This window comes from Microcebus murinus, chromosome 9 (genome assembly GCF_040939455.1).
Source record: "Microcebus murinus isolate Inina chromosome 9, M.murinus_Inina_mat1.0, whole genome shotgun sequence".
Lineage (NCBI taxonomy): Eukaryota > Metazoa > Chordata > Mammalia > Primates > Cheirogaleidae > Microcebus > Microcebus murinus.
The window spans coordinates 105049168-105076009 of record NC_134112.1 but is presented as its reverse complement, the minus strand read 5'-3'; the positions used below and the strand labels follow the sequence as shown (position 1 = coordinate 105076009).

General features: G+C 63.7%; 7 non-coding genes across 7 annotated transcripts; all 7 read left to right on the top strand.

The window, feature by feature from the left end:
• Nucleotides 1-2530: 2530 nt before the first annotated feature.
• Nucleotides 2531-2649, top strand: LOC142872985 (5S ribosomal RNA). Its single transcript, XR_012921091.1, has one exon. It is a non-coding gene; the product is annotated as a 5S ribosomal RNA (ribosomal RNA).
• Nucleotides 2650-6205: 3556 nt separating this feature from the next.
• Nucleotides 6206-6324, top strand: LOC142873014 (5S ribosomal RNA). Its single transcript, XR_012921120.1, has one exon. It is a non-coding gene; the product is annotated as a 5S ribosomal RNA (ribosomal RNA).
• A 3551-nt stretch (nucleotides 6325-9875) lies between these two features.
• On the top strand, nucleotides 9876-9994 carry LOC142872984 (5S ribosomal RNA). Its single transcript, XR_012921090.1, has one exon. It is a non-coding gene; the product is annotated as a 5S ribosomal RNA (ribosomal RNA).
• Nucleotides 9995-13544: 3550 nt separating this feature from the next.
• Nucleotides 13545-13663, top strand: LOC142873025 (5S ribosomal RNA). The gene has a single exon (XR_012921131.1). It is a non-coding gene; the product is annotated as a 5S ribosomal RNA (ribosomal RNA).
• Nucleotides 13664-17185: 3522 nt separating this feature from the next.
• On the top strand, nucleotides 17186-17304 carry LOC142873024 (5S ribosomal RNA). Its single transcript, XR_012921130.1, has one exon. It is a non-coding gene; the product is annotated as a 5S ribosomal RNA (ribosomal RNA).
• Nucleotides 17305-20828: 3524 nt separating this feature from the next.
• Nucleotides 20829-20947, top strand: LOC142873022 (5S ribosomal RNA). Its single transcript, XR_012921128.1, has one exon. It is a non-coding gene; the product is annotated as a 5S ribosomal RNA (ribosomal RNA).
• A 3546-nt stretch (nucleotides 20948-24493) lies between these two features.
• On the top strand, nucleotides 24494-24612 carry LOC142872983 (5S ribosomal RNA). Its single transcript, XR_012921089.1, has one exon. It is a non-coding gene; the product is annotated as a 5S ribosomal RNA (ribosomal RNA).
• Nucleotides 24613-26842: the final 2230 nt, after the last annotated feature.

The window sequence follows — 26842 nt, the reverse complement described above, 5'->3', positions numbered from 1 at the left end:
CATTTACGCACTCGTGGGTCGATGGGCACTCGGGTCGCTTCCAGGTCTTTGCGATTGTGACTTGTGCCCTGACTCTAACCCTAACCCTTACCCAGCCCGTCTCCTCCTCGGCCCCTGCCTGACTGACTCCTTCCCGCCCGGCCTGTCACCTGTCACCGTCCTCTGCCCCTGCCTGACACGCTCCTCCCCGCCCGGGCCGTCACCGTCCTCGGCCCCTGCCTGACGGGGCTCCTCCGTCGCCTGGGCCTTCCAAGGGCTTGGTGTGGACGCTGGTTCCAGGACGCCCTCCCAGGAACCCGGTAGCAGGGCGGCCGCAGCGTCTCGCGCCACCCAACCGTCCGCCGGCCGGCGGCCGGCGCTAAGTGGCCTGCGGGGGACGTGCCCCCACTGTGGGGCGGGCGCCCAGCCTGGTGTCTTCTCTGAGGCCCCGTGGCTGCTTTTCCCCCCCGCAAGGGGAGAGCCGCGGAGGTGGGGACCGCCTCCTCGTGGGGACGTACACCCAGCTCTCCACGTCGGATTCCGGGGCTCTCTGTCCTGCCAGAAGGCTCAGCTGGCCTGCGGGACCTTAGAGTGGCAAAAACATCCGAAAACTGAGATTGAGGGTCCGGTGGTTGTCTGCACTTTTGTGCTGGGCACCCCAGGGAGGCCCGGGGGCTGGCTGGACAACGCGGTCTGCTGGGCAGGGGGGGGGGTTTGGAGGAGCAACTGATGCCCTTTGCACTTTGGGTAGCAAGTGTCTGAGGTGTCTCTGAGCCCTGCGCCATGTCGGGGGGGGGTGGGAGGTCGGGGGGGTGGAGGAGCAGGAGGAGGAGGAGGAGGAGGTGGGAAGGGCCGTGGCCTGCAGTCGTGTTCCCGGGGTGGCTTCTTCCACAGGCTGCTTGGCCTGGGCTCCCTGCACCTGGGCCTTTGGAGGACTGGCCCTGTGCTTGCCAACGCTTCCCCTGCAGGGACCCAGAGCTGGGAGGTTGCATCTCTCAGCCCTGGGTGGGGCAGAGCCCCAGCGGGCCATGCCCACAACCTCTCTCAGCACGGGTCTCCCAGAAGGCTCTTTTGGGACCAGGATTCTCTTGCGGGTGACTCTTTAAGGTCTGGCCCCTGGATGGAGGGGCACCAGGAGTAGAGGAGCAGGAAGGGGAAGGGGGTGGCCATGCGAGGGGACACTTTCAGGCCAAGTCCCAGCTTCAGCCTGATCCTCCTGGGAACCCCGGGGTGTACGTCACACCTCCTGGTTGTCCCGCTCTGAGACAAGGGCTCTGAGACAAGGAGCCGGGCTGCGCATTCCCCCAGCAGCCAGTCGTGGGCTGAGGACACCTGGGGCGTTGGGAACTCCCTGGCTTCTCCTTGGCTTAACATCTGGAGCTGCTTGTGAATCGTGCCGCCACACACACCCGAGTGCAGGTGTCTTCTGCACAGACTGCGGGCCTCGCTCTTCTGAATGCCGCTAGCTCGCCACCCACCCACGGGTGAACCTGGTCAGGGTACTTTCTCTCGGGGGCAGACTCTGATCCTGGCGGGCTACCGGTGTTTCTGTTTGCTCGTTTCTTTCTTCCATTTCGGGAAAGGCTTCCTTACTGGGTGTGGAAATCTCCTATGCCTTTCCTCGCCTATTCTGTCAGCTTTAAAATTCTCTTTCAGTTGCCACCCTCACAGATGGATTAGGAAACTCTTTCCGGTGCACTCATTAGTGAAATGACCTCAATGAAGCTGGAATCCAATATCTAATCGCCGATTTTTAGCGAGTCCACACGCCAGGGTGGTCGGGGTCCAATGCAGCCCAGGCCCCTTGGACTGGGCCACAGGAGGACACAGAGGAGGGTCCCGGCCCCCACGGTCGCGTTGCCGGCAGTTCTCCAAGGGCTTGGGCGTTTTCCAGAGGTAGGAGATGGAGGGGACTGATTTCTTCAGCGCCCCACAAACCACGCCACCCCACCCATGGGACACATCCCTAGAGAGAGAGAGAGACGCCCCATACACTCGCTCCCCTCACCCATGCGCTGTGCCCCAGCCTGGGCCCGGGGGAATAGGCGGCAGCCCACCCACAGGGTGGGGGGCACAGCTGAAAGGGGTTGTCGGGGAGGGCGGCCCCTGCCTGGGGTCAAAGGGCGGGCGACCCGCGCATGCGCAATCGGCGGCGGCGGCGGCGGCGGCGGCGTTGGCGGCGGCGGCCACGAGCTGGGGGTGGGCCAGGCGAGGAGAGGAAGGGGGCTGGAAGGTCTCCACCTTGGCGAGTCCAGCCGTGGAGGCGCATCTTGTGTGAGTGTGAGTGAGTGAGTGTGAGTGTGTGTGTGTGTGTGTGTGTGTAGAGAGAGACAGCCCCCCACCCCGGCCCGCCGCTCCCTGCCCGCCCCGCCCCGCCTGGCCCCGCCCCGCCTGTCACCCCCGTCCCTCGGAGCCCGCGGGACCCGGCCGGTGAACTCAACAGGCCCGGCCCGGTGCGGGTCAGCGCCGGCGCGGGGCCTGGGGCGGGAGGAGGCGGCGGGGAAGCGCAGAGAGGCTCGGCTTCTTGAGCGGGGCAGGGGCGCCCTCCGCCGTCTAGGGCCACACCACCCTGAACGCGCCCGATCTCGTCTGGTCTCGGAAGCTAAGCAGGGTCGGGCCTGGTTAGTACTTGGATGGGAGACCGCCTGGGAATACCGGGTGCCGTAGGCTTCTTCTTCTTTTTTTTTTTGTTTTGCCTCTTGTTCTGTCCCCTTTCTGGGAGCGAGTCGGCGGCCCGGGGTGGGGGTCACCCCCACCCTCAGCGCCCGCCGCGGTGCCTGGCGCCCCAGCCCGCACCGTGGGGCCTCCTCTTGTCCCAAGCCGCGACACCGCCGTCACGCGGCAGCATGCGTGGCTTCTGGACTGTCAGGTCTCAGACCAAAGGTCTGCTCTGTGGGAACCGACACGCTGGAGGAAACCTTGAGAGTCTGAGAGGGGAGGGAGTTCCAGAAGAAGGCCAGGATGTCATTTGGAGGGAGTATGTGACCAGAACTCGTCCCGTTGCTTTTGGGGTTCTATGGGCTACACGTAGGAATCTTTGGTGGTGGCACCTGATGTTGGGGGATCCGGAGTCACACCCAGACCTGCTCCACAGGCCTCCTTTTACTTTTCTCTTCGGATTCATTATGTTTAAAAAGTGTCTCTTATCTCTATGATTGCATTTTCTTTTCTCTCTCTTTTCAAGCAGATGATGGGAGTCCAAGTATTAAGGTGACATGTGTTGCCCGTGCCCCCCTCCCCCCTGTGTTCTTATTCATTAACCTCTGATGTTGTTCCAGCGTATTGTGGGGGTACCAATGTTAAGGTCGGGTACGTTGCCCTCTCCCAGCCTCCCCCCTCGGGTCAGAGCCTCAAGTGCGCCCATCCCCCAGTCGGTGCGCACCCACCCCATTCCTAATGGAGGTGTATGCCCATCCCCTCCCCCCACCCGCCCGACACCCACCCGATGAAGGTGATTCCTCTGTGTCCACTTAGGTGTCCATCGGTTCGTACCCATTTGCTGGTGAGCGCGAGCACGTGGTGCTCGTGTGTCCATTCTTGGGCTACCTGGCTTACTGGAACGGGTTCCAGCTCTGGCCAGGAGAACCACGAGAGGTGCCCTCTCACCGCTGCTCCTCCTAGCTGAATAGCACTCCGTGGTGTCCACGCGCCACATTTCATTTACGCACTCGTGGGTCGATGGGCACTCGGGTCGCTTCCAGGTCTTTGCGATTGTGACTTGTGCCCTGACTCTAACCCTAACCCTTACCCAGCCCGTCTCCTCCTCGGCCCCTGCCTGACTGACTCCTTCCCGCCCGGCCTGTCACCTGTCACCGTCCTCTGCCCCTGCCTGACACGCTCCTCCCCGCCCGGGCCGTCACCGTCCTCGGCCCCTGCCTGACGGGGCTCCTCCGTCGCCTGGGCCTTCCAAGGGCTTGGTGTGGACGCTGGTTCCAGGACGCCCTCCCAGGAACCCGGTAGCAGGGCGGCCGCAGCGTCTCGCGCCACCCAACCGTCCGCCGGCCGGCGGCCGGCGCTAAGTGGCCTGCGGGGGACGTGCCCCCACTGTGGGGCGGGCGCCCAGCCTGGTGTCTTCTCTGAGGCCCCGTGGCTGCTTTTCCCCCCCGCAAGGGGAGAGCCGCGGAGGTGGGGACCGCCTCCTCGTGGGGACGTACACCCAGCTCTCCACGTCGGATTCCGGGGCTCTCTGTCCTGCCAGAAGGCTCAGCTGGCCTGCGGGACCTTAGAGTGGCAAAAACATCCGAAAACTGAGATTGAGGGTCCGGTGGTTGTCTGCACTTTTGTGCTGGGCACCCCAGGGAGGCCCGGGGGCTGGCTGGACAACGCGGTCTGCTGGGCAGGGGGGGGGTTTGGAGGAGCAACTGATGCCCTTTGCACTTTGGGTAGCAAGTGTCTGAGGTGTCTCTGAGCCCTGCGCCATGTCGGGGGGGGGTGGGAGGTCGGGGGGGTGGAGGAGCAGGAGGAGGAGGAGGAGGAGGTGGGAAGGGCCGTGGCCTGCAGTCGTGTTCCCGGGGTGGCTTCTTCCACAGGCTGCTTGGCCTGGGCTCCCTGCACCTGGGCCTTTGGAGGACTGGCCCTGTGCTTGCCAACGCTTCCCCTGCAGGGACCCAGAGCTGGGAGGTTGCATCTCTCAGCCCTGGGTGGGGCAGAGCCCCAGCGGGCCATGCCCACAACCTCTCTCAGCACGGGTCTCCCAGAAGGCTCTTTTGGGACCAGGATTCTCTTGCGGGTGACTCTTTAAGGTCTGGCCCCTGGATGGAGGGGCACCAGGAGTAGAGGAGCAGGAAGGGGAAGGGGGTGGCCATGCGAGGGGACACTTTCAGGCCAAGTCCCAGCTTCAGCCTGATCCTCCTGGGAACCCCGGGGTGTACGTCACACCTCCTGGTTGTCCCGCTCTGAGACAAGGGCTCTGAGACAAGGAGCCGGGCTGCGCATTCCCCCAGCAGCCAGTCGTGGGCTGAGGACACCTGGGGCGTTGGGAACTCCCTGGCTTCTCCTTGGCTTAACATCTGGAGCTGCTTGTGAATCGTGCCGCCACACACACCCGAGTGCAGGTGTCTTCTGCACAGACTGCGGGCCTCGCTCTTCTGAATGCCGCTAGCTCGCCACCCACCCACGGGTGAACCTGGTCAGGGTACTTTCTCTCGGGGGCAGACTCTGATCCTGGCGGGCTACCGGTGTTTCTGTTTGCTCGTTTCTTTCTTCCATTTCGGGAAAGGCTTCCTTACTGGGTGTGGAAATCTATGCCTTTCCTCGCCTATTCTGTCAGCTTTAAAATTCTCTTTCAGTTGCCACCCTCACAGATGGATTAGGAAACTCTTTCCGGTGCACTCATTAGTGAAATGACCTCAATGAAGCTGGAATCCAATATCTAATCGCCGATTTTTAGCGAGTCCACACGCCAGGGTGGTCGGGGTCCAATGCAGCCCCGGCCAGGCCCAGGCCCCTTGGACTGGGCCACAGGAGGACACAGAGGAGGGTCCCGGCCCCCACGGTCGCGTTGCCGGCAGTTCTCCAAGGGCTTGGGCGTTTTCCAGAGGTAGGAGATGGAGGGGACTGATTTCTTCAGCGCCCCACAAACCACGCCACCCCACCCATGGGACACATCCCTAGAGAGAGAGAGAGACGCCCCATACACTCGCTCCCCTCACCCATGCGCTGTGCCCCAGCCTGGGCCCGGGGGAATAGGCGGCAGCCCACCCACAGGGTGGGGGGCACAGCTGAAAGGGGTTGTCGGGGAGGGCGGCCCCTGCCTGGGGTCAAAGGGCGGGCGACCCGCGCATGCGAAATCGGCGGCGGCGGCGGCGGCGGCGGCGGCGGCGGCGGCGGCGGCGGCGGCGGCGGCGGCGGCGGCGGCCACGAGCTGGGGGTGGGCCAGGCGAGGAGAGGAAGGGGGCTGGAAGGTCTCCACCTTGGCGAGTCCAGCCGTGGAGGCGCATCTTGTGTGAGTGTGAGTGAGTGAGTGTGAGTGTGAGTGTGTGTGTGTGTGTGTGTGTGTGTGTATAGAGAGACAGCCCCCCACCCCGGCCCGCCGCTCCCTGCCCGCCCCGCCCCGCCCCGCCCCGCCTGTCACCCCCGTCCCTCGGAGCCCGCGGGACCCGGCCGGTGAACTCAACAGGCCCGGCCCGGTGCGGGTCAGCGCCGGCGCGGGGCCTGGGGCGGGAGGAGGCGGCGGGGAAGCGCAGAGAGGCTCGGCTTCTTGAGCGGGGCAGGGGCGCCCTCCGCAGTCTAGGGCCACACCACCCTGAACGCGCCCGATCTAGTCTGGTCTCGGAAGCTAAGCAGGGTCGGGCCTGGTTAGTACTTGGATGGGAGACCGCCTGGGAATACCGGGTGCCGTAGGCTTCTTCTTCTTTTTTTTTTTGTTTTGCCTCTTGTTCTGTCCCCTTTCTGGGAGCGAGTCGGCGGCCCGGGGTGGGGGTCACCCCCACCCTCAGCGCCCGCCGCGGTGCCTGGCGCCCCAGCCCGCACCGTGGGGCCTCCTCTTGTCCCAAGCCGCGACACCGCCGTCACGCGGCAGCATGCGTGGCTTCTGGACTGTCAGGTCTCAGACCAAAGGTCTGCTCTGTGGGAACCGACACGCTGGAGGAAACCTTGAGAGTCTGAGAGGGGAGGGAGTTCCAGAAGAAGGCCAGGATGTCATTTGGAGGGAGTATGTGACCAGAACTCGTCCCGTTGCTTTTGGGGTTCTATGGGCTACACGTAGGAATCTTTGGTGGTGGCACCTGATGTTGGGGGATCCGGAGTCACACCCAGACCTGCTCCACAGGCCTCCTTTTACTTTTCTCTTCGGATTCATTATGTTTAAAAAGTGTCTCTTATCTCTATGATTGCATTTTCTTTTCTCTCTCTTTTCAAGCAGATGATGGGAGTCCAAGTATTAAGGTGACATGTGTTGCCCGTGCCCCCCTCCCCCCTGTGTTCTTATTCATTAACCTCTGATGTTGTTCCAGCGTATTGTGGGGGTACCAATGTTAAGGTCGGGTACGTTGCCCTCTCCCAGCCTCCCCCCTCGGGTCAGAGCCTCAAGTGCGCCCATCCCCCAGTCGGTGCGCACCCACCCCATTCCTAATGGAGGTGTATGCCCATCCCCTCCCCCCACCCGCCCGACACCCACCCGATGAAGGTGATTCCTCTGTGTCCACTTAGGTGTCCATCGGTTCGTACCCATTTGCTGGTGAGCGCGAGCACGTGGTGCTCGTGTGTCCATTCTTGGGCTACCTGGCTTACTGGAACGGGTTCCAGCTCTGGCCAGGAGAACCACGAGAGGTGCCCTCTCACCGCTGCTCCTCCTAGCTGAATAGCACTCCGTGGTGTCCACGCGCCACATTTCATTTACGCACTCGTGGGTCGATGGGCACTCGGGTCGCTTCCAGGTCTTTGCGATTGTGACTTGTGCCCTGACTCTAACCCTAACCCTTACCCAGCCCGTCTCCTCCTCGGCCCCTGCCTGACTGACTCCTTCCCGCCCGGCCTGTCACCTGTCACCGTCCTCTGCCCCTGCCTGACACGCTCCTCCCCGCCCGGGCCGTCACCGTCCTCGGCCCCTGCCTGACGGGGCTCCTCCGTCGCCTGGGCCTTCCAAGGGCTTGGTGTGGACGCTGGTTCCAGGACGCCCTCCCAGGAACCCGGTAGCAGGGCGGCCGCAGCGTCTCGCGCCACCCAACCGTCCGCCGGCCGGCGGCCGGCGCTAAGTGGCCTGCGGGGGACGTGCCCCCACTGTGGGGCGGGCGCCCAGCCTGGTGTCTTCTCTGAGGCCCCGTGGCTGCTTTTCCCCCCCGCAAGGGGAGAGCCGCGGAGGTGGGGACCGCCTCCTCGTGGGGACGTACACCCAGCTCTCCACGTCGGATTCCGGGGCTCTCTGTCCTGCCAGAAGGCTCAGCTGGCCTGCGGGACCTTAGAGTGGCAAAAACATCCGAAAACTGAGATTGAGGGTCCGGTGGTTGTCTGCACTTTTGTGCTGGGCACCCCAGGGAGGCCCGGGGGCTGGCTGGACAACGCGGTCTGCTGGGCAGGGGGGGGGGTTTGGAGGAGCAACTGATGCCCTTTGCACTTTGGGTAGCAAGTGTCTGAGGTGTCTCTGAGCCCTGCGCCATGTCGGGGGGGGGTGGGAGGTCGGGGGGGTGGAGGAGCAGGAGGAGGAGGAGGAGGAGGTGGGAAGGGCCGTGGCCTGCAGTCGTGTTCCCGGGGTGGCTTCTTCCACAGGCTGCTTGGCCTGGGCTCCCTGCACCTGGGCCTTTGGAGGACTGGCCCTGTGCTTGCCAACGCTTCCCCTGCAGGGACCCAGAGCTGGGAGGTTGCATCTCTCAGCCCTGGGTGGGGCAGAGCCCCAGCGGGCCATGCCCACAACCTCTCTCAGCACGGGTCTCCCAGAAGGCTCTTTTGGGACCAGGATTCTCTTGCGGGTGACTCTTTAAGGTCTGGCCCCTGGATGGAGGGGCACCAGGAGTAGAGGAGCAGGAAGGGGAAGGGGGTGGCCATGCGAGGGGACACTTTCAGGCCAAGTCCCAGCTTCAGCCTGATCCTCCTGGGAACCCCGGGGTGTACGTCACACCTCCTGGTTGTCCCGCTCTGAGACAAGGGCTCTGAGACAAGGAGCCGGGCTGCGCATTCCCCCAGCAGCCAGTCGTGGGCTGAGGACACCTGGGGCGTTGGGAACTCCCTGGCTTCTCCTTGGCTTAACATCTGGAGCTGCTTGTGAATCGTGCCGCCACACACACCCGAGTGCAGGTGTCTTCTGCACAGACTGCGGGCCTCGCTCTTCTGAATGCCGCTAGCTCGCCACCCACCCACGGGTGAACCTGGTCAGGGTACTTTCTCTCGGGGGCAGACTCTGATCCTGGCGGGCTACCGGTGTTTCTGTTTGCTCGTTTCTTTCTTCCATTTCGGGAAAGGCTTCCTTACTGGGTGTGGAAATCTCCTATGCCTTTCCTCGCCTATTCTGTCAGCTTTAAAATTCTCTTTCAGTTGCCACCCTCACAGATGGATTAGGAAACTCTTTCCGGTGCACTCATTAGTGAAATGACCTCAATGAAGCTGGAATCCAATATCTAATCGCCGATTTTTAGCGAGTCCACACGCCAGGGTGGTCGGGGTCCAATGCAGCCCCGGCCAGGCCCAGGCCCCTTGGACTGGGCCACAGGAGGACACAGAGGAGGGTCCCGGCCCCCACGGTCGCGTTGCCGGCAGTTCTCCAAGGGCTTGGGCGTTTTCCAGAGGTAGGAGATGGAGGGGACTGATTTCTTCAGCGCCCCACAAACCACGCCACCCCACCCATGGGACACATCCCTAGAGAGAGAGAGAGACGCCCCATACACTCGCTCCCCTCACCCATGCGCTGTGCCCCAGCCTGGGCCCGGGGGAATAGGCGGCAGCCCACCCACAGGGTGGGGGGCACAGCTGAAAGGGGTTGTCGGGGAGGGCGGCCCCTGCCTGGGGTCAAAGGGCGGGCGACCCGCGCATGCGCAATCTGCGGCGGCGGCGGCGGTGGCGGCGGCGGTGGCGGCGGCGGCGGCGGCGGCCGCCACGAGCTGGGGGTGGGCCAGGCGAGGAGAGGAAGGGGGCTGGAAGGTCTCCACCTTGGCGAGTCCAGCCGTGGAGGCGCATCTTGTGTGAGTGTGAGTGAGTGAGTGTGAGTGTGAGTGTGTGTGTGTGTGTGTGTGTGTGTATAGAGAGACAGCCCCCCACCCCGGCCCGCCGCTCCCTGCCCGCCCCGCCCCGCCTGGCCCCGCCCCGCCTGTCACCCCCGTCCCTCGGAGCCCGCGGGACCCGGCCGGTGAACTCAACAGGCCCGGCCCGGTGCGGGTCAGCGCCGGCGCGGGGCCTGGGGCGGGAGGAGGCGGCGGGGAAGCGCAGAGAGGCTCGGCTTCTTGAGCGGGGCAGGGGCGCCCTCCGCAGTCTAGGGCCACACCACCCTGAACGCGCCCGATCTCGTCTGGTCTCGGAAGCTAAGCAGGGTCGGGCCTGGTTAGTACTTGGATGGGAGACCGCCTGGGAATACCGGGTGCCGTAGGCTTCTTCTTCTTTTTTTTTTTGTTTTGCCTCTTGTTCTGTCCCCTTTCTGGGAGCGAGTCGGCGGCCCGGGGTGGGGGTCACCCCCACCCTCAGCGCCCGCCGCGGTGCCTGGCGCCCCAGCCCGCACCGTGGGGCCTCCTCTTGTCCCAAGCCGCGACACCGCCGTCACGCGGCAGCATGCGTGGCTTCTGGACTGTCAGGTCTCAGACCAAAGGTCTGCTCTGTGGGAACCGACACGCTGGAGGAAACCTTGAGAGTCTGAGAGGGGAGGGAGTTCCAGAAGAAGGCCAGGATGTCATTTGGAGGGAGTATGTGACCAGAACTCGTCCCGTTGCTTTTGGGGTTCTATGGGCTACACGTAGGAATCTTTGGTGGTGGCACCTGATGTTGGGGGATCCGGAGTCACACCCAGACCTGCTCCACAGGCCTCCTTTTACTTTTCTCTTCGGATTCATTATGTTTAAAAAGTGTCTCTTATCTCTATGATTGCATTTTCTTTTCTCTCTCTTTTCAAGCAGATGATGGGAGTCCAAGTATTAAGGTGACATGTGTTGCCCGTGCCCCCCTCCCCCCTGTGTTCTTATTCATTAACCTCTGATGTTGTTCCAGCGTATTGTGGGGGTACCAATGTTAAGGTCGGGTACGTTGCCCTCTCCCAGCCTCCCCCCTCGGGTCAGAGCCTCAAGTGCGCCCATCCCCCAGTCGGTGCGCACCCACCCCATTCCTAATGGAGGTGTATGCCCATCCCCTCCCCCCACCCGCCCGACACCCACCCGATGAAGGTGATTCCTCTGTGTCCACTTAGGTGTCCATCGGTTCGTACCCATTTGCTGGTGAGCGCGAGCACGTGGTGCTCGTGTGTCCATTCTTGGGCTACCTGGCTTACTGGAACGGGTTCCAGCTCTGGCCAGGAGAACCACGAGAGGTGCCCTCTCACCGCTGCTCCTCCTAGCTGAATAGCACTCCGTGGTGTCCACGCGCCACATTTCATTTACGCACTCGTGGGTCGATGGGCACTCGGGTCGCTTCCAGGTCTTTGCGATTGTGACTTGTGCCCTGACTCTAACCCTAACCCTTACCCAGCCCGTCTCCTCCTCGGCCCCTGCCTGACTGACTCCTTCCCGCCCGGCCTGTCACCTGTCACCGTCCTCTGCCCCTGCCTGACACGCTCCTCCCCGCCCGGGCCGTCACCGTCCTCGGCCCCTGCCTGACGGGGCTCCTCCGTCGCCTGGGCCTTCCAAGGGCTTGGTGTGGACGCTGGTTCCAGGACGCCCTCCCAGGAACCCGGTAGCAGGGCGGCCGCAGCGTCTCGCGCCACCCAACCGTCCGCCGGCCGGCGGCCGGCGCTAAGTGGCCTGCGGGGGACGTGCCCCCACTGTGGGGCGGGCGCCCAGCCTGGTGTCTTCTCTGAGGCCCCGTGGCTGCTTTTCCCCCCCGCAAGGGGAGAGCCGCGGAGGTGGGGACCGCCTCCTCGTGGGGACGTACACCCAGCTCTCCACGTCGGATTCCGGGGCTCTCTGTCCTGCCAGAAGGCTCAGCTGGCCTGCGGGACCTTAGAGTGGCAAAAACATCCGAAAACTGAGATTGAGGGTCCGGTGGTTGTCTGCACTTTTGTGCTGGGCACCCCAGGGAGGCCCGGGGGCTGGCTGGACAACGCGGTCTGCTGGGCAGGGGGGGGGTTTGGAGGAGCAACTGATGCCCTTTGCACTTTGGGTAGCAAGTGTCTGAGGTGTCTCTGAGCCCTGCGCCATGTCGGGGGGGGGTGGGAGGTCGGGGGGGTGGAGGAGCAGGAGGAGGAGGAGGAGGAGGTGGGAAGGGCCGTGGCCTGCAGTCGTGTTCCCGGGGTGGCTTCTTCCACAGGCTGCTTGGCCTGGGCTCCCTGCACCTGGGCCTTTGGAGGACTGGCCCTGTGCTTGCCAACGCTTCCCCTGCAGGGACCCAGAGCTGGGAGGTTGCATCTCTCAGCCCTGGGTGGGGCAGAGCCCCAGCGGGCCATGCCCACAACCTCTCTCAGCACGGGTCTCCCAGAAGGCTCTTTTGGGACCAGGATTCTCTTGCGGGTGACTCTTTAAGGTCTGGCCCCTGGATGGAGGGGCACCAGGAGTAGAGGAGCAGGAAGGGGAAGGGGGTGGCCATGCGAGGGGACACTTTCAGGCCAAGTCCCAGCTTCAGCCTGATCCTCCTGGGAACCCCGGGGTGTACGTCACACCTCCTGGTTGTCCCGCTCTGAGACAAGGGCTCTGAGACAAGGAGCCGGGCTGCGCATTCCCCCAGCAGCCAGTCGTGGGCTGAGGACACCTGGGGCGTTGGGAACTCCCTGGCTTCTCCTTGGCTTAACATCTGGAGCTGCTTGTGAATCGTGCCGCCACACACACCCGAGTGCAGGTGTCTTCTGCACAGACTGCGGGCCTCGCTCTTCTGAATGCCGCTAGCTCGCCACCCACCCACGGGTGAACCTGGTCAGGGTACTTTCTCTCGGGGGCAGACTCTGATCCTGGCGGGCTACCGGTGTTTCTGTTTGCTCGTTTCTTTCTTCCATTTCGGGAAAGGCTTCCTTACTGGGTGTGGAAATCTCCTATGCCTTTCCTCGCCTATTCTGTCAGCTTTAAAATTCTCTTTCAGTTGCCACCCTCACAGATGGATTAGGAAACTCTTTCCGGTGCACTCATTAGTGAAATGACCTCAATGAAGCTGGAATCCAATATCTAATCGCCGATTTTTAGCGAGTCCACACGCCAGGGTGGTCGGGGTCCAATGCAGCCCCGGCCAGGCCCAGGCCCCTTGGACTGGGCCACAGGAGGACACAGAGGAGGGTCCCGGCCCCCACGGTCGCGTTGCCGGCAGTTCTCCAAGGGCTTGGGCGTTTTCCAGAGGTAGGAGATGGAGGGGACTGATTTCTTCAGCGCCCCACAAACCACGCCACCCCACCCATGGGACACATCCCTAGAGAGAGAGAGAGACGCCCCATACACTCGCTCCCCTCACCCATGCGCTGTGCCCCAGCCTGGGCCCGGGGGAATAGGCGGCAGCCCACCCACAGGGTGGGGGGCACAGCTGAAAGGGGTTGTCGGGGAGGGCGGCCCCTGCCTGGGGTCAAAGGGCGGGCGACCCGCGCATGCGCAATCTGCGGCGGCGGCGGCGGTGGCGGCGGCGGTGGCGGCGGCGGCGGCGGCGGCCGCCACGAGCTGGGGGTGGGCCAGGCGAGGAGAGGAAGGGGGCTGGAAGGTCTCCACCTTGGCGAGTCCAGCCGTGGAGGCGCATCTTGTGTGAGTGTGAGTGAGTGAGTGTGAGTGTGAGTGTGTGTGTGTGTGTGTGTGTGTGTATAGAGAGACAGCCCCCCACCCCGGCCCGCCGCTCCCTGCCCGCCCCGCCCCGCCTGGCCCCGCCCCGCCTGTCACCCCCGTCCCTCGGAGCCCGCGGGACCCGGCCGGTGAACTCAACAGGCCCGGCCCGGTGCGGGTCAGCGCCGGCGCGGGGCCTGGGGCGGGAGGAGGCGGCGGGGAAGCGCAGAGAGGCTCGGCTTCTTGAGCGGGGCAGGGGCGCCCTCCGCAGTCTAGGGCCACACCACCCTGAACGCGCCCGATCTCGTCTGGTCTCGGAAGCTAAGCAGGGTCGGGCCTGGTTAGTACTTGGATGGGAGACCGCCTGGGAATACCGGGTGCCACAGGCTGCTTCTTCTTTTTTTTTTTGTTTTGCCTCTTGTTCTGTCCCCTTTCTGGGAGCGAGTCGGCGGCCCGGGGTGGGGGTCACCCCCACCCTCAGCGCCCGCCGCGGTGCCTGGCGCCCCAGCCCGCACCGTGGGGCCTCCTCTTGTCCCAAGCCGCGACACCGCCGTCACGCGGCAGCATGCGTGGCTTCTGGACTGTCAGGTCTCAGACCAAAGGTCTGCTCTGTGGGAACCGACACGCTGGAGGAAACCTTGAGAGTCTGAGAGGGGAGGGAGTTCCAGAAGAAGGCCAGGATGTCATTTGGAGGGAGTATGTGACCAGAACTCGTCCCGTTGCTTTTGGGGTTCTATGGGCTACACGTAGGAATCTTTGGTGGTGGCACCTGATGTTGGGGGATCCGGAGTCACACCCAGACCTGCTCCACAGGCCTCCTTTTACTTTTCTCTTCGGATTCATTATGTTTAAAAAGTGTCTCTTATCTCTATGATTGCATTTTCTTTTCTCTCTCTTTTCAAGCAGATGATGGGAGTCCAAGTATTAAGGTGACATGTGTTGCCCGTGCCCCCCTCCCCCCTGTGTTCTTATTCATTAACCTCTGATGTTGTTCCAGCGTATTGTGGGGGTACCAATGTTAAGGTCGGGTACGTTGCCCTCTCCCAGCCTCCCCCCTCGGGTCAGAGCCTCAAGTGCGCCCATCCCCCAGTCGGTGCGCACCCACCCCATTCCTAATGGAGGTGTATGCCCATCCCCTCCCCCCACCCGCCCGACACCCACCCGATGAAGGTGATTCCTCTGTGTCCACTTAGGTGTCCATCGGTTCGTACCCATTTGCTGGTGAGCGCGAGCACGTGGTGCTCGTGTGTCCATTCTTGGGCTACCTGGCTTACTGGAACGGGTTCCAGCTCTGGCCAGGAGAACCACGAGAGGTGCCCTCTCACCGCTGCTCCTCCTAGCTGAATAGCACTCCGTGGTGTCCACGCGCCACATTTCATTTACGCACTCGTGGGTCGATGGGCACTCGGGTCGCTTCCAGGTCTTTGCGATTGTGACTTGTGCCCTGACTCTAACCCTAACCCTTACCCAGCCCGTCTCCTCCTCGGCCCCTGCCTGACTGACTCCTTCCCGCCCGGCCTGTCACCTGTCACCGTCCTCTGCCCCTGCCTGACACGCTCCTCCCCGCCCGGGCCGTCACCGTCCTCGGCCCCTGCCTGACGGGGCTCCTCCGTCGCCTGGGCCTTCCAAGGGCTTGGTGTGGACGCTGGTTCCAGGACGCCCTCCCAGGAACCCGGTAGCAGGGCGGCCGCAGCGTCTCGCGCCACCCAACCGTCCGCCGGCTGGCGGCCGGCGCTAAGTGGCCTGCGGGGGATGTGCCCCCACTGTGGGGCGGGCGCCCAACCTGGTGTCTTCTCTGAGGCCCCGTATCTGCTTTTCCCCCCCGCAAGGGGAGAGCCGCGGAGGTGGGGACCGCCTCCTCGTGGGGACGTACACCCAGCTCTCCACGTCGGATTCCGGGGCTCTCTGTCCTGCCAGAAGGCTCAGCTGGCCTGCGGGACCTTAGAGTGGCAAAAACATCCGAAAACTGAGATTGAGGGTCCGGTGGTTGTCTGCACTTTTGTGCTGGGCACCCCAGGGAGGCCCGGGGGCTGGCTGGACAACGCGGTCTGCTGGGCAGGGGGGGGGGTTTGGAGGAGCAACTGATGCCCTTTGCACTTTGGGTAGCAAGTGTCTGAGGTGTCTCTGAGCCCTGCGCCATGTCGGGGGGGGGGAGGTCGGGGGGGTGGAGGAGCAGGAGGAGGAGGAGGTGGGAAGGGCCGTGGCCTGCAGTCATGTTCCCGGGGTGGCTTCTTCCACAGGCTGCTTGGCCTGGGCTCCCTGCACCTGGGCCTTTGGAGGACTGGCCCTGTGCTTGCCAACGCTTCCCCTGCAGGGACCCAGAGCTGGGAGGTTGCATCTCTCAGCCCTGGGTGGGGCAGAGCCCCAGCGGGCCATGCCCACAACCTCTCTCAGCACGGGTCTCCCAGAAGGCTCTTTTGGGACCAGGATTCTCTTGCGGGTGACTCTTTAAGGTCTGGCCCCTGGATGGAGGGGCACCAGGAGTAGAGGAGCAGGAAGGGGAAGGGGGTGGCCATGCGAGGGGACACTTTCAGGCCAAGTCCCAGCTTCAGCCTGATCCTCCTGGGAACCCCGGGGTGTACGTCACACCTCCTGGTTGTCCCGCTCTGAGACAAGGGCTCTGAGACAAGGAGCCGGGCTGCGCATTCCCCCAGCAGCCAGTCGTGGGCTGAGGACACCTGGGGCGTTGGGAACTCCCTGGCTTCTCCTTGGCTTAACATCTGGAGCTGCTTGTGAATCGTGCCGCCACACACACCCGAGTGCAGGTGTCTTCTGCACAGACTGCGGGCCTCGCTCTTCTGAATGCCGCTAGCTCGCCACCCACCCACGGGTGAACCTGGTCAGGGTACTTTCTCTCGGGGGCAGACTCTGATCCTGGCGGGCTACCGGTGTTTCTGTTTGCTCGTTTCTTTCTTCCATTTCGGGAAAGGCTTCCTTACTGGGTGTGGAAATCTCCTATGCCTTTCCTCGCCTATTCTGTCAGCTTTAAAATTCTCTTTCAGTTGCCACCCTCACAGATGGATTAGGAAACTCTTTCCGGTGCACTCATTAGTGAAATGACCTCAATGAAGCTGGAATCCAATATCTAATTGCCGATTTTTAGCGAGTCCACACGCCAGGGTGGTCGGGGTCCAATGCAGCCCCGGCCAGGCCCAGGCCCCTTGGACTGGGCCACAGGAGGACACAGAGGAGGGTCCCGGCCCCCACGGTCGCGTTGCCGGCAGTTCTCCAAGGGCTTGGGCGTTTTCCAGAGGTAGGAGATGGAGGGGACTGATTTCTTCAGCGCCCCACAAACCACGCCACCCCACCCATGGGACACATCCCTAGAGAGAGAGAGAGACGCCCCATACACTCGCTCCCCTCACCCATGCGCTGTGCCCCAGCCTGGGCCCGGGGGAATAGGCGGCAGCCCACCCACAGGGTGGGGGGCACAGCTGAAAGGGGTTGTCGGAGAGGGCGGCCCCTGCCTGGGGTCAAAGGGCGGGCGACCCGCGCATGCGCAATCTGCGGCGGCGGCGGCGGTGGCAGCGGCGGCGGCGGCGGCCGCCACGAGCTGGGGGTGGGCCAGGCGAGGAGAGGAAGGGGGCTGGAAGGTCTCCACCTTGGCGAGTCCAGCCGTTGAGGCGCATCTTTTGTGAGTGTGAGTGAGTGAGTGTGAGTGTGTGTGTGTGTGTGTGTGTGTAGAGAGAGACAGCCCCCCACCCCGGCCCGCCGCTCCCTGCCCGCCCCGCCCCGCCTGGCCCCGCCCCGCCTGTAACCCCCGTCCCTCGGAGCCCGCCGGACCCGGCCGGTGAACTCAACAGGCCCGGCCCGGTGCGGGTCAGCGCCGGCGCGGGGCCTGGGGCGGGAGGAGGCGGCGGGGAAGCGCAGAGAGGCTCGGCTTCTTGAGCGGGGCAGGGGCGCCCTCCGCAGTCTAGGGCCACACCACCCTGAACGCGCCGGATCTCGTCTGGTCTCGGAAGCTAAGCAGGGTCGGGCCTGGTTAGTACTTGGATGGGAGACCGCCTGGGAATACCGGGTGCCGTAGGCTTCTTCTTCTTTTTTTTTTTGTTTTGCCTCTTGTTCTGTCCCCTTTCTGGGAGCGAGTCGGCGGCCCGGGGTGGGGGTCACCCCCACCCTCAGCGCCCGCCGCGGTGCCTGGCGCCCCAGCCCGCACCGTGGGGCCTCCTCTTGTCCCAAGCCGCGACACCGCCGTCACGCGGCAGCATGCGTGGCTTCTGGACTGTCAGGTCTCAGACCAAAGGTCTGCTCTGTGGGAACCGACACGCTGGAGGAAACCTTGAGAGTCTGAGAGGGGAGGGAGTTCCAGAAGAAGGCCAGGATGTCATTTGGAGGGAGTATGTGACCAGAACTCGTCCCGTTGCTTTTGGGGTTCTATGGGCTACACGTAGGAATCTTTGGTGGTGGCACCTGATGTTGGGGGATCCGGAGTCACACCCAGACCTGCTCCACAGGCCTCCTTTTACTTTTCTCTTCGGATTCATTATGTTTAAAAAGTGTCTCTTATCTCTATGATTGCATTTTCTTTTCTCTCTCTTTTCAAGCAGATGATGGGAGTCCAAGTATTAAGGTGACATGTGTTGCCCGTGCCCCCCTCCCCCCTGTGTTCTTATTCATTAACCTCTGATGTTGTTCCAGCGTATTGTGGGGGTACCAATGTTAAGGTCGGGTACGTTGCCCTCTCCCAGCCTCCCCCCTCGGGTCAGAGCCTCAAGTGCGCCCATCCCCCAGTCGGTGCGCACCCACCCCATTCCTAATGGAGGTGTATGACCATCCCCTCCCCCCACCCGCCCGACACCCACCCGATGAAGGTGATTCCTCTGTGTCCACTTAGGTGTCCATCGGTTCGTACCCATTTGCTGGTGAGCGCGAGCACGTGGTGCTCGTGTGTCCATTCTTGGGCTACCTGGCTTACTGGAACGGGTTCCAGCTCTGGCCAGGAGAACCACGAGAGGTGCCCTCTCACCGCTGCTCCTCCTAGCTGAATAGCACTCCGTGGTGTCCACGCGCCACATTTCATTTACGCACTCGTGGGTCGATGGGCACTCGGGTCGCTTCCAGGTCTTTGCGATTGTGACTTGTGCCCTGACTCTAACCCTAACCCTTACCCAGCCCGTCTCCTCCTCGGCCCCTGCCTGACTGACTCCTTCCCGCCCGGCCTGTCACCTGTCACCGTCCTCTGCCCCTGCCTGACACGCTCCTCCCCGCCCGGGCCGTCACCGTCCTCGGCCCCTGCCTGACGGGGCTCCTCCGTCGCCTGGGCCTTCCAAGGGCTTGGTGTGGACGCTGGTTCCAGGACGCCCTCCCAGGAACCCGGTAGCAGGGCGGCCGCAGCGTCTCGCGCCACCCAACCGTCCGCCGGCTGGCGGCCGGCGCTAAGTGGCCTGCGGGGGACGTGCCCCCACTGTGGGGCGGGCGCCCAACCTGGTGTCTTCTCTGAGGCCCCGTGGCTGCTTTTCCCCCCCGCAAGGGGAGAGCCGCGGAGGTGGGGACCGCCTCCTCGTGGGGACGTACACCCAGCTCTCCACGTCGGATTCCGGGGCTCTCTGTCCTGCCAGAAGGCTCAGCTGGCCTGCGGGACCTTAGAGTGGCAAAAACATCCGAAAACTGAGATTGAGGGTCCGGTGGTTGTCTGCACTTTTGTGCTGGGCACCCCAGGGAGGCCCGGGGGCTGGCTGGACAACGCGGTCTGCTGGGCAGGGGGGGGGTTTGGAGGAGCAACTGATGCCCTTTGCACTTTGGGTAGCAAGTGTCTGAGGTGTCTCTGAGCCCTGCGCCATGTCGGGGGGGGGGAGGTCGGGGGGGTGGAGGAGCAGGAGGAGGAGGAGGAGGAGGTGGGAAGGGCCGTGGCCTGCAGTCGTGTTCCCGGGGTGGCTTCTTCCACAGGCTGCTTGGCCTGGGCTCCCTGCACCTGGGCCTTTGGAGGACTGGCCCTGTGCTTGCCAACGCTTCCCCTGCAGGGACCCAGAGCTGGGAGGTTGCATCTCTCAGCCCTGGGTGGGGCAGAGCCCCAGCGGGCCATGCCCACAACCTCTCTCAGCACGGGTCTCCCAGAAGGCTCTTTTGGGACCAGGATTCTCTTGCGGGTGACTCTTTAAGGTCTGGCCCCTGGATGGAGGGGCACCAGGAGTAGAGGAGCAGGAAGGGGAAGGGGGTGGCCATGCGAGGGGACACTTTCAGGCCAAGTCCCAGCTTCAGCCTGATCCTCCTGGGAACCCCGGGGTGTACGTCACACCTCCTGGTTGTCCCGCTCTGAGACAAGGGCTCTGAGACAAGGAGCCGGGCTGCGCATTCCCCCAGCAGCCAGTCGTGGGCTGAGGACACCTGGGGCGTTGGGAACTCCCTGGCTTCTCCTTGGCTTAACATCTGGAGCTGCTTGTGAATCGTGCCGCCACACACACCCGAGTGCAGGTGTCTTCTGCACAGACTGCGGGCCTCGCTCTTCTGAATGCCGCTAGCTCGCCACCCACCCACGGGTGAACCTGGTCAGGGTACTTTCTCTCGGGGGCAGACTCTGATCCTGGCGGGCTACCGGTGTTTCTGTTTGCTCGTTTCTTTCTTCCATTTCGGGAAAGGCTTCCTTACTGGGTGTGGAAATCTCCTATGCCTTTCCTCGCCTATTCTGTCAGCTTTAAAATTCTCTTTCAGTTGCCACCCTCACAGATGGATTAGGAAACTCTTTCCGGTGCACTCATTAGTGAAATGACCTCAATGAAGCTGGAATCCAATATCTAATCGCCGATTTTTAGCGAGTCCACACGCCAGGGTGGTCGGGGTCCAATGCAGCCCCGGCCAGGCCCAGGCCCCTTGGACTGGGCCACAGGAGGACACAGAGGAGGGTCCCGGCCCCCACGGTCGCGTTGCCGGCAGTTCTCCAAGGGCTTGGGCGTTTTCCAGAGGTAGGAGATGGAGGGGACTGATTTCTTCAGCGCCCCACAAACCACGCCACCCCACCCATGGGACACATCCCTAGAGAGAGAGAGAGACGCCCCATACACTCGCTCCCCTCCCCCATGCGCTGTGCCCCAGCCTGGGCCCGGGGGAATAGGCGGCAGCCCACCCACAGGGTGGGGGGCACAGCTGAAAGGGGTTGTCGGGGAGGGCGGCCCCTGCCTGGGGTCAAAGGGCGGGCGACCCGCGCATGCGCAATCGGCGGCGGCGGCGGCGGCGGCGGCGTTGGCGGCGGCGGCCACGAGCTGGGGGTGGGCCAGGCGAGGAGAGGAAGGGGGCTGGAAGGTCTCCACCTTGGCGAGTCCAGCCGTGGAGGCGCATCTTGTGTGAGTGTGAGTGAGTGAGTGTGAGTGTGTGTGTGTGTGTGTGTGTGTAGAGAGAGACAGCCCCCCACCCCGGCCCGCCGCTCCCTGCCCGCCCCGCCCCGCCTGGCCCCGCCCCGCCTGTCACCCCCGTCCCTCGGAGCCCGCGGGACCCGGCCGGTGAACTCAACAGGCCCGGCCCGGTGCGGGTCAGCGCCGGCGCGGGGCCTGGGGCGGGAGGAGGCGGCGGGGAAGCGCAGAGAGGCTCGGCTTCTTGAGCGGGGCAGGGGCGCCCTCCGCAGTCTAGGGCCACACCACCCTGAACGCGCCGGATCTCGTCTGGTCTCGGAAGCTAAGCAGGGTCGGGCCTGGTTAGTACTTGGATGGGAGACCGCCTGGGAATACCGGGTGCCGTAGGCTTCTTCTTCTTTTTTTTTTTGTTTTGCCTCTTGTTCTGTCCCCTTTCTGGGAGCGAGTCGGCGGCCCGGGGTGGGGGTCACCCCCACCCTCAGCGCCCGCCGCGGTGCCTGGCGCCCCAGCCCGCACCGTGGGGCCTCCTCTTGTCCCAAGCCGCGACACCGCCGTCACGCGGCAGCATGCGTGGCTTCTGGACTGTCAGGTCTCAGACCAAAGGTCTGCTCTGTGGGAACCGACACGCTGGAGGAAACCTTGAGAGTCTGAGAGGGGAGGGAGTTCCAGAAGAAGGCCAGGATGTCATTTGGAGGGAGTATGTGACCAGAACTCGTCCCGTTGCTTTTGGGGTTCTATGGGCTACACGTAGGAATCTTTGGTGGTGGCACCTGATGTTGGGGGATCCGGAGTCACACCCAGACCTGCTCCACAGGCCTCCTTTTACTTTTCTCTTCGGATTCATTATGTTTAAAAAGTGTCTCTTATCTCTATGATTGCATTTTCTTTTCTCTCTCTTTTCAAGCAGATGATGGGAGTCCAAGTATTAAGGTGACATGTGTTGCCCGTGCCCCCCTCCCCCCTGTGTTCTTATTCATTAACCTCTGATGTTGTTCCAGCGTATTGTGGGGGTACCAATTTTAAGGTCGGGTACGTTGCCCTCTCCCAGCCTCCCCCCTCGGGTCAGAGCCTCAAGTGCGCCCATCCCCCAGTCGGTGCGCACCCACCCCATTCCTAATGGAGGTGTATGCCCATCCCCTCCCCCCACCCGCCCGACACCCACCCGATGAAGGTGATTCCTCTGTGTCCACTTAGGTGTCCATCGGTTCGTACCCATTTGCTGGTGAGCGCGAGCACGTGGTGCTCGTGTGTCCATTCTTGGGCTACCTGGCTTACTGGAACGGGTTCCAGCTCTGGCCAGGAGAACCACGAGAGGTGCCCTCTCACCGCTGCTCCTCCTAGCTGAATAGCACTCCGTGGTGTCCACGCGCCACATTTCATTTACGCACTCGTGGGTTGATGGGCACTCGGGTCGCTTCCAGGTCTTTGCGATTGTGACTTGTGCCCTGACTCTAACCCTAACCCTTACCCAGCCCGTCTCCTCCTCGGCCCCTGCCTGACTGACTCCTTCCCGCCCGGCCTGTCACCTGTCACCGTCCTCTGCCCCTGCCTGACACGCTCCTCCCCGCCCGGGCCGTCACCGTCCTCGGCCCCTGCCTGACGGGGCTCCTCCGTCGCCTGGGCCTTCCAAGGGCTTGGTGTGGACGCTGGTTCCAGGACGCCCTCCCAGGAACCCGGTAGCAGGGCGGCCGCAGCGTCTCGCGCCACCCAACCGTCCGCCGGCCGGCGGCCGGCGCTAAGTGGCCTGCGGGGGACGTGCCCCCACTGTGGGGCGGGCGCCCAGCCTGGTGTCTTCTCTGAGGCCCCGTGGCTGCTTTTCCCCCCCGCAAGGGGAGAGCCGCGGAGGTGGGGACCGCCTCCTCGTGGGGACGTACACCCAGCTCTCCACGTCGGATTCCGGGGCTCTCTGTCCTGCCAGAAGGCTCAGCTGGCCTGCGGGACCTTAGAGTGGCAAAAACATCCGAAAACTGAGATTGAGGGTCCGGTGGTTGTCTGCACTTTTGTGCTGGGCACCCCAGGGAGGCCCGGGGGCTGGCTGGACAACGCGGTCTGCTGGGCAGGGGGGGGGGTTTGGAGGAGCAACTGATGCCCTTTGCACTTTGGGTAGCAAGTGTCTGAGGTGTCTCTGAGCCCTGCGCCATGTCGGGGGGGGGTGGGAGGTCGGGGGGGTGGAGGAGCAGGAGGAGGAGGAGGAGGAGGTGGGAAGGGCCGTGGCCTGCAGTCGTGTTCCCGGGGTGGCTTCTTCCACAGGCTGCTTGGCCTGGGCTCCCTGCACCTGGGCCTTTGGAGGACTGGCCCTGTGCTTGCCAACGCTTCCCCTGCAGGGACCCAGAGCTGGGAGGTTGCATCTCTCAGCCCTGGGTGGGGCAGAGCCCCAGCGGGCCATGCCCACAACCTCTCTCAGCACGGGTCTCCCAGAAGGCTCTTTTGGGACCAGGATTCTCTTGCGGGTGACTCTTTAAGGTCTGGCCCCTGGATGGAGGGGCACCAGGAGTAGAGGAGCAGGAAGGGGAAGGGGGTGGCCATGCGAGGGGACACTTTCAGGCCAAGTCCCAGCTTCAGCCTGATCCTCCTGGGAACCCCGGGGTGTACGTCACACCTCCTGGTTGTCCCGCTCTGAGACAAGGGCTCTGAGACAAGGAGCCGGGCTGCGCATTCCCCCAGCAGCCAGTCGTGGGCTGAGGACACCTGGGGCGTTGGGAACTCCCTGGCTTCTCCTTGGCTTAACATCTGGAGCTGCTTGTGAATCGTGCCGCCACACACACCCGAGTGCAGGTGTCTTCTGCACAGACTGCGGGCCTCGCTCTTCTGAATGCCGCTAGCTCGCCACCCACCCACGGGTGAACCTGGTCAGGGTACTTTCTCTCGGGGGCAGACTCTGATCCTGGCGGGCTACCGGTGTTTCTGTTTGCTCGTTTCTTTCTTCCATTTCGGGAAAGGCTTCCTTACTGGGTGTGGAAATCTCCTATGCCTTTCCTCGCCTATTCTGTCAGCTTTAAAATTCTCTTTCAGTTGCCACCCTCACAGATGGATTAGGAAACTCTTTCCGGTGCACTCATTAGTGAAATGACCTCAATGAAGCTGGAATCCAATATCTAATCGCCGATTTTTAGCGAGTCCACACGCCAGGGTGGTCGGGGTCCAATGCAGCCCCGGCCAGGCCCAGGCCCCTTGGACTGGGCCACAGGAGGACACAGAGGAGGGTCCCGGCCCCCACGGTCGCGTTGCCGGCAGTTCTCCAAGGGCTTGGGCGTTTTCCAGAGGTAGGAGATGGAGGGGACTGATTTCTTCAGCGCCCCACAAACCACGCCACCCCACCCATGGGACACATCCCTAGAGAGAGAGAGAGACGCCCCATACACTCGCTCCCCTCCCCCATGCGCTGTGCCCCAGCCTGGGCCCGGGGGAATAGGCGGCAGCCCACCCACAGGGTGGGGGGCACAGCTGAAAGGGGTTGTCGGGGAGGGCGGCCCCTGCCTGGGGTCAAAGGGCGGGCGACCCGCGCATGCGCAATCGGCGGCGGCGGCGGCGGCGGCGGCGGCGGCGGCGGCGGCGGCGGCGGCGGCGGCGGCCACGAGCTGGGGGTGGGCCAGGCGAGGAGAGGAAGGGGGCTGGAAGGTCTCCACCTTGGCGAGTCCAGCCGTGGAGGCGCATCTTGTGTGAGTGTGAGTGAGTGAGTGTGAGTGTGTGTGTGTGTGTGTGTGTGTATAGAGAGACAGCCCCCCACCCCGGCCCGCCGCTCCCTGCCCGCCCCGCCCCGCCTGGCCCCGCCCCGCCTGTCACCCCCGTCCCTCGGAGCCCGCCGGACCCGGCCGGTGAACTCAACAGGCCCGGCCCGGTGCGGGTCAGCGCCGGCGCGGGGCCTGGGGCGGGAGGAGGCGGCGGGGAAGCGCAGAGAGGCTCGGCTTCTTGAGCGGGGCAGGGGCGCCCTCCGCAGTCTAGGGCCACACCACCCTGAACGCGCCCGATCTCGTCTGGTCTCGGAAGCTAAGCAGGGTCGGGCCTGGTTAGTACTTGGATGGGAGACCGCCTGGGAATACCGGGTGCCGTAGGCTTCTTCTTCTTTTTTTTTTTGTTTTGCCTCTTGTTCTGTCCCCTTTCTGGGAGCGAGTCGGCGGCCCGGGGTGGGGGTCACCCCCACCCTCAGCGCCCGCCGCGGTGCCTGGCGCCCCAGCCCGCACCGTGGGGCCTCCTCTTGTCCCAAGCCGCGACACCGCCGTCACGCGGCAGCATGCGTGGCTTCTGGACTGTCAGGTCTCAGACCAAAGGTCTGCTCTGTGGGAACCGACACGCTGGAGGAAACCTTGAGAGTCTGAGAGGGGAGGGAGTTCCAGAAGAAGGCCAGGATGTCATTTGGAGGGAGTATGTGACCAGAACTCGTCCCGTTGCTTTTGGGGTTCTATGGGCTACACGTAGGAATCTTTGGTGGTGGCACCTGATGTTGGGGGATCCGGAGTCACACCCAGACCTGCTCCACAGGCCTCCTTTTACTTTTCTCTTCGGATTCATTATGTTTAAAAAGTGTCTCTTATCTCTATGATTGCATTTTCTTTTCTCTCTCTTTTCAAGCAGATGATGGGAGTCCAAGTATTAAGGTGACATGTGTTGCCCGTGCCCCCCTCCCCCCTGTGTTCTTATTCATTAACCTCTGATGTTGTTCCAGCGTATTGTGGGGGTACCAATGTTAAGGTCGGGTACGTTGCCCTCTCCCAGCCTCCCCCCTCGGGTCAGAGCCTCAAGTGCGCCCATCCCCCAGTCGGTGCGCACCCACCCCATTCCTAATGGAGGTGTATGCCCATCCCCTCCCCCCACCCGCCCGACACCCACCCGATGAAGGTGATTCCTCTGTGTCCACTTAGGTGTCCATCGGTTCGTACCCATTTGCTGGTGAGCGCGAGCACGTGGTGCTCGTGTGTCCATTCTTGGGCTACCTGGCTTACTGGAACGGGTTCCAGCTCTGGCCAGGAGAACCACGAGAGGTGCCCTCTCACCGCTGCTCCTCCTAGCTGAATAGCACTCCGTGGTGTCCACGCGCCACATTTCATTTACGCACTCGTGGGTCGATGGGCACTCGGGTCGCTTCCAGGTCTTTGCGATTGTGACTTGTGCCCTGACTCTAACCCTAACCCTTACCCAGCCCGTCTCCTCCTCGGCCCCTGCCTGACTGACTCCTTCCCGCCCGGCCTGTCACCTGTCACCGTCCTCTGCCCCTGCCTGACACGCTCCTCCCCGCCCGGGCCGTCACCGTCCTCGGCCCCTGCCTGACGGGGCTCCTCCGTCGCCTGGGCCTTCCAAGGGCTTGGTGTGGACGCTGGTTCCAGGACGCCCTCCCAGGAACCCGGTAGCAGGGCGGCCGCAGCGTCTCGCGCCACCCAACCGTCCGCCGGCCGGCGGCCGGCGCTAAGTGGCCTGCGGGGGACGTGCCCCCACTGTGGGGCGGGCGCCCAGCCTGGTGTCTTCTCTGAGGCCCCGTGGCTGCTTTTCCCCCCCGCAAGGGGAGAGCCGCGGAGGTGGGGACCGCCTCCTCGTGGGGACGTACACCCAGCTCTCCACGTCGGATTCCGGGGCTCTCTGTCCTGCCAGAAGGCTCAGCTGGCCTGCGGGACCTTAGAGTGGCAAAAACATCCGAAAACTGAGATTGAGGGTCCGGTGGTTGTCTGCACTTTTGTGCTGGGCACCCCAGGGAGGCCCGGGGGCTGGCTGGACAACGCGGTCTGCTGGGCAGGGGGGGGGGTTTGGAGGAGCAACTGATGCCCTTTGCACTTTGGGTAGCAAGTGTCTGAGGTGTCTCTGAGCCCTGCGCCATGTCGGGGGGGGGGGGTGGGAGGTCGGGGGGGTGGAGGAGCAGGAGGAGGAGGAGGAGGAGGTGGGAAGGGCCGTGGCCTGCAGTCGTGTTCCCGGGGTGGCTTCTTCCACAGGCTGCTTGGCCTGGGCTCCCTGCACCTGGGCCTTTGGAGGACTGGCCCTGTGCTTGCCAACGCTTCCCCTGCAGGGACCCAGAGCTGGGAGGTTGCATCTCTCAGCCCTGGGTGGGGCAGAGCCCCAGCGGGCCATGCCCACAACCTCTCTCAGCACGGGTCTCCCAGAAGGCTCTTTTGGGACCAGGATTCTCTTGCGGGTGACTCTTTAAGGTCTGGCCCCTGGATGGAGGGGCACCAGGAGTAGAGGAGCAGGAAGGGGAAGGGGGTGGCCATGCGAGGGGACACTTTCAGGCCAAGTCCCAGCTTCAGCCTGATCCTCCTGGGAACCCCGGGGTGTACGTCACACCTCCTGGTTGTCCCGCTC